Source organism: Sturnira hondurensis, unplaced genomic scaffold, assembly GCF_014824575.4.
Source record: "Sturnira hondurensis isolate 20B ecotype Veracruz unplaced genomic scaffold, ASM1482457v3 Scaffold0013537, whole genome shotgun sequence".
Classification (NCBI taxonomy): domain Eukaryota; kingdom Metazoa; phylum Chordata; class Mammalia; order Chiroptera; family Phyllostomidae; genus Sturnira; species Sturnira hondurensis.
Window position 1 is genome coordinate 2,735,673 of NW_028086168.1, and position 6,760 is coordinate 2,742,432.

General features: G+C 38.6%; 1 pseudogene; it reads right to left on the reverse strand.

Moving 5' to 3' along the window:
- Window positions 1-3,936: 3,936 nt before the first annotated feature.
- LOC118997949 (U6 snRNA-associated Sm-like protein LSm5) lies at window positions 3,937-4,264 on the reverse strand (annotated as a pseudogene).
- Between the last annotated feature and the right edge of the window lie 2,496 nt (window positions 4,265-6,760).

Below are 6,760 nucleotides of genomic sequence, written 5' to 3' on the forward strand. Positions count from 1 at the left end.
TGTCTCCCCTCTGTTACTCCCTCATACTCTATTGCATTCCACAACTGTTATTCCAACCTTTTCCACATTCCTCAGGACCTCCCTCCCCCCCACCCCCCACTCCTTTGCATCTTATAATCTTTCCTTCTACTTTGTGGTGGTTGAGAGAGACCCAAGTTCCTCCATCCATCTTCCTTTTACCTTTAAAAGACTCTAATACCAACCATTCTTATTCAACTCGAATGTAATCCTTATTGTCACCTATTCTTAGTACTTTCTTGTCAGAAGGTTACTTTCCTCACCTGTGCTCTTATTTCCATTTCAACACACTTCTTTTTTTAAATTTAATTCTTGTTCAAGTACAGTTTTCTGTCTTATATTCCCAGCCCTGCCCCCCCCCCCAGTGCTCCCGACCTCCCTCCCATTTCCACCCCCCACCTTAGTTATTGTCCATGTGTCCTTTATACTTGTTCATGTGAGTCCATCCCCTTTTCCCCTATGATTCTCTCCCCTCCCCCCTCTGGACCCTGTCAGCCTGTTCCGTATTTGAGTGTCATTGGTCATATTTTGCTTGCATGTTTGTTTTGTTGTTTAGATTCCTGTTAACGGTGATATCATATGGTATTTGTCTTTCACCACCTGGCTTATTTCGCTCAGCATAATGCTTTCCAGTTCCATCCATGATGGTGCAAAAGGTAGGAGCTCCTTCTTCCTTTCTGCAGCACAGAATTCCATTGTGTAAATGTACCAGATCAACACACTTCTGAGAGTGTCCCACCAATCACTGTTACACTCTTATACATTTAGTATCCTTCCTTTACCCTTTTCTTAGATGTGCAGTTGTTCACTTTTCTTCTCCAAGTATTTATTAAGGAAGTTAAAAAATGTCTGCCAAATTGAAAGAAGTATGTAATAAACTACCATTTACCCATCAACTAACTTCAATAATCATTGAAATTCTCTAGTTGGAAAGATCTTCCTTCGGCCCTGTGCCTACTTCTTGGCCTTGTCTGGCTACAGAAAGTTCATCAGAGGCACTTTTTGTGACTAAATCCAAGTGGCCATTCTTAGGCCTCCTTCTTCTCTGACTTCTCTATAGCATTTCAGTCTTCTTGAGGCTCTTCCCACTGAGCAGCTGGAGTCACACTGGTTATCAGTGGAAGGACTTTGGAAGTCAACAGTGGAACTTTCAGGGCTACATCTATTTTCCAAACTTAATACCATGTCAGAACTCATTTTACCTCTGCCTGAGAAATGGAGATGGGACACTCCTTAAAGATAGTGAGCAGTCACTATCCTCTAGAAAGTTCCGTTCTTCACTGTACTTAGTACGATGGCTTTACTTAATTGAGGAAACATAAAATATGAGCTGATAATGGTGATAATGATGATAATGCTTCCAATCCCATAGAACTATGAAACCAGACTGTGGAAAACACAAGATATGATCATTTATTTATTTCTTGAACCCATAGTCTTGATCTCCCTCTTGATTAACCATACTGCTAATTACTATCTAAGCTTCCAATGCTGGAATTTTCTTTTTTTTTAAAGATTTTATTTATTTATCTTTAGAGAGGAAAAGAAGGAGAGAAGGAGAGAAACATTAATGTATGATTGCCTCTCGTGAGTCCCCTGCTGGGAACTGGCCTGCAACCCAGGCATGTGCCCTGACTGGGAATCGAACGCAATCGTGTGGTTCGCAGGCCCGCACTCAGTCCACTGAGCTACACCAGCCAGGGCCCAAGGCTGGAATTTTCATCATTCTATGTTTCCTATATAATTTTTAAGGAATTTTAAAATTAAACTTAATGCTTAAGAATATACATCATCATCTGTTCACTATTCAATTGAGAGCTTCTCCATTGTACAAGTGTAGCTAGCAAGATGGAGTTAGTGGTGTGGCTTAGGGTAGGGTAGGGACGGGGAGGAGAGGCCAACCTACCTGATTTAAGCATGGTATTTTCTCTCTCAAAATACAAAGCAAACACCTGAAAAATGACATCATACTGAACATTTTCTGGCAAACAGTTTAAACAAGAATGTTTGAGACTAAGGTGTCATATACAGAAAACATTCCTTGTACTTTCTTTTCCCCATGTGCACATGCTGACTAAGGGTCCACACATGGGCCACAGTCTCACAGCCACCAGGATTTGCAGGGGCCTTTCTCTGTCTACATTCAGGACACCTTTGTGCTCTCATTCCTGTGAGTTCAGCTCCTGTTGTCTTCAAAAGCTGCTTACTGGCCTCATGGTTCATCCACTATCTGTGGAGCAAGCAAAAAACAAAAACAAAAACCCTAAGATATGTCCTGAGTTGAGAGTGATTGGAATCTAAATTAAAATTTTCAAAATCACTGGGCAGGCAAACAAGGCCTGTGTATGACCCTTGCAGTTAAAAGTCACAGTTCTGTTGATGACATTTGCTGCATGGTCCTGGTAGCTGCAGGTGCTGGGCTTATTTTGACCAAATTCGGGAAGACCAAGTGTCAAAATCAATATTCATCCAAAATTGAGGCCAAAGCCAAATCAACTTCATAGAACAAACATGAAAGATATTAGAAATGTATCCAAACCTGAAATATTCCCAGCAAATTTAATTATCATTACAGTTTTAATATGAGAACTTTAGACTGTACTTAGAAGTCTGAGTAGCATCAGATCAGTAACTACTCAGTGTTGTCTACTGCTAGGTTGCTATTGCAGCAGCTGGTGTTCTGCAGGTTCATAACACTGAATAGATAGATGCTCATTTTAACTGAAGCTGGTGGAGAAAAAGATACTTGGAGTTACCTCACTATTATCTAATAGTTACTTTTTTGTGATAGCACTTGTTTTTTCAGGTAAAAATTGCATATATTTAAATTGTATAACATGACAGTTTTATATACATATACTTAGTGAAATTACTACAATCAAGCTAAATAACATATTGTCTCCTCACATAATTACATTTATTTTTGTCATGAGGGCAACTGAAATCCATACCTGTAGCAAGTGTCCTGTCTACAATACAGTATGATTAACTGTAGTCATCATGTTATACATCAGATCTCTGGACTTACACCCACATAACTGCAACTTTGTATCCTTTGACTGATATCTCTCGGTTTCCCTGCCCTCCCCCACTCCCCAGCCCTAGTAACTACTGTTCTACTCTCTGTTCTTATGTATTCAAGTTTTTTAGGTTTCACATATAGGTAAGATCATGCAGTTGTATTCTTTCTGCATCTGGCTTGACTTACCAATCTTCTTCAGGTTCATCCATGTTGTTACAAACAGCAGAATCTTTCTTTTTTAAGGCTAATATTTTATTGTATATAGATTCACAAGATATGGAATCATAGCATTATCTTGTCTAGATCAAAGATGATTCCATAGATGCCATTGTATAATTTTGGAGTTTCTCCCAAGCATAATATTTTGAAGTGATTTAAAGTTTTCTTTATGATTTTAATTCATCTTTCCAATGTGCGAAGTATATCTAATTAGGGCTTTTCCTCGAAAGATCCATTTGACTGTTTGCCTGTATTTGAAAGGATATATTAAGATATAAGCTGTCTGGATGACATACCATGCTATAGCAAATTGTATTTTCTAATCGTGATTTATTTCACTTTGCATAGTATACTCTCAGTCCTTCCATGCTGTCACAGATGGTAAGATTTCATTCTTTTTTTTAAGGCCAAGTCATGTTCCGTTGCATATATAAGTACCACTTATTTTTTAACCAAAACACCTTTATTTTACTCTTCAAAGAAAAAACTGTTCTCCTTTTTTCCAAGACAAGCATGATTAAACCACAAAAATGGCATTTACGATGTCTCTTTAAAGCATTTTCCTTTAATAGGAAACTTAGTTTCGCACAGTCCAAACATTGAAAGGTTTTTTAAAAATTATATTTTATTGTCATTATAAGACAAAACAGAATCTAGCATAAATCAAGGGATTCCATTCATATTTCAGGTCCTTCTCCTCTAGGAAGCAGCATTATACAATATTCCCATTTAGCAAAATCTGGTCTAATTTAGTAATCTTTCTTCCTACTTCACACTTTGAAGTGTGACTTCAAACTCAGTGACATCTTCCAGTAATGTATTGACAAAGTCATCAAATTCCAGAAGCTTGCAAACAATTTCCTTGTCACTCCTCATCACGATGTGAAGTCTCGATCTCACACACTTGTGCACAAGCTGTAAAGGCAGCAGCAGCTGCAACAGGTTACTAACTACTGTAGCATTTGCTACTATGGTGACACTGGAAGTGTACCACTTCTTCTTCATTCATTTGTCTATTGATGGACACTTAGGTTGCTTCCGTATCTTGGCTATTGTAAATAATGCTGCAATGAATATATAAATGCATATGTCCTTTCAAATTAGTGTTTTGGGTTTCTTTGGATAGGGACCCAGAGTGGAATTACTGGGTCCTTTTTAGTCTCTTGTTGTACAGACTTTGTTTCAAAGTCTATTTTGCCTGGTACAAGTATTGCTACCCCAGCTTTTTTGTTTGTTTTTATTTTATTTAAATGTCTTTTCCCATTCCTTTACTTTCAGTCTGTATGTGTTTTTCAATCCAAAGTGAAACTCTTGTAGGCAGCTTATATATAGGTCTCGTTTTCCTATCCACTCAGCCACTCTGTCATTTGATTAAAGTATTATTTCATTTGCATTTAAAGTAATTGTTCATAAATATGTAGTTATTGCTATTTGATTATACATGTTTTTTTATCTTTTTTTCTCCTTAAAAAAATTTAACTTTTTTTTGTAATGCTAGTTTGATGGTGATGAAAACTTTGAACATTTTTTTACTTCTTTAACTTTTTCTTTTCAGGGAAACTCTTTATCTCTCCTTTGATTCTAAATAATAGCTTTGGCCCTGGCTGGTGTAGCTCAGTGTATTGAGCACAGGCCTGCCAACCACATGATCATGGTTTGATTCCCAGTCAGGGCACATGCCTGGGTTGCAGGCCAGTTCCCAGCAGGGGACTCATGAAAGGCAACCATACATTGATATTTCTCTCCTCTCTCCTTCCCTTCCCCTCTAAAGATAAATAAATAAAATCTTTTTTAAAAAAGGAAATACTTAAAAATAAATAATAGCTTTGCTGGGTAGAGTAATCATGGTTGTATGTCTTTGTTTTTCATCACTTTGAATATTTCATGCCAGTATATTCTGTTGAGAAATCAGCTGGAAGTTTTGTAGGAGCTTCCATGGAGGTCATTAACTGCTTTTCTTTTGCTGCTTTTAAGATTCTATCTTTGTCTTTACCCTTTGACATTTTAGTTATGATGCATCTTGGTGTGGACCTCTTTGGATTCATCATTTTTGGGACTCCGTGCTTCGATGCTTGTGTGTTTATTTCCTTTGCCAGGTTAAGGAAGTTTGCTATCATTATTTCTTCAAATAATCTTTCAATTCCTTGCTCTCCCTCTTCTTCTGGTACCTCAGTGCTGTGAATGTTGTTATACTTGATGTTGTCTCAGAGGCCCCTTAAACTATCGTCATATTTTTACATTCTTTTTTTCTTCTTGCTATCTGAGTGGGTGTTTTCTGCTTCTTTATCTTCCAAATTGCTGTTTTATCCTCTGTTCCATTGATTTTACTGTTGATTTTCTGTAATGTATTCATTTCAGTTATTGTATTCTTCATTTCTCATTGGTTCTTTTTTATGTTTTCTCTCTCCATTTTTATCCTTTTTTTGAAGTTCTTACTAGATCATTGAGCATCCTTATAACCAGTGTTTTGAATTCCAAATGTGATAGGTTGCTTGTTTCCATTTTGTTTAGATTTTTTTTTTTCTGGAGATTTCTTCTATCCTTTCATTCAGGACATGTTTCTTTGCTTCCTCATTTTGTTTGCCTCCCTGTGTTTGTTTCTATGTAATAGGCAGAGATGCTACATTTCCTGTCTTGGCAGTATGGACTTATGTAGTAGATGTCCAAAAGGGTTCAGTGGAACAGTGTTTCTGGTCATTTGAGCTGGTTGCTCCAGGTGTGTCCCTTGTGTGGATTATGTGTGCCCTCCTGTTGCAGTTGAACCTTGATTGTTTTGGGCATGTCAGTGGGAGGGATGAACCCTCAGGCTAATTGGTTGTGAGAACTGTCTTTGACTATAGTGGAGGATCTATTGTGCAAAGCCTGATTCTATGGAGCATGATTTACTTTAGTGGGGCTCTTGTGCTTGCCAAATTCACCCTATGGGTGTATCATTTATGAAATGGTTGGGTTGGGCTTTGGTGTGATCTGAAGCTGGCCTGTAGGTGTGTTGGTTCTGGAACCTTTGGGAGGGGCCCGGTGCATGCCAAAACCAGTTTCTGCCTATGCTCTGCACACAGCTACTTGGCATGAGCTACAAAGCAATCTGCAGATGGCTGCTACTTGTGCTGGGCGTGTAGGTGCCTGGGAGAAGCTAAACTGTAAACCAAGGCTAGCTACTACTAGTTTTTGGCTTGGGGCTGCTTAACAAGAGGTTCAGGGTACTCTTGAAGCAAGATGACACTTGTTTGTAGTTTGTGACCCTTTGAGAGATTTTAAGGAATTTCAAAGTATGAACCAAGACAGGGCATTTATATGGAAAAGCTACTGGAAGTGGCTAGGATGGCCTGGTAATTTGGGTTGGGTGAGGTCTCAAGGAATCACCAGGACAGGGTGAATAGTGTTACCTGGTTTGATGGAGACTCAGATATGGTGTCTTCAGGGGGAGGGCTCAGCAAAGGAACAATGCCTTCTGCCAACATTTCTGTCAGAAAGCTGCACCCCCCTCCCCAGCCACTTTAG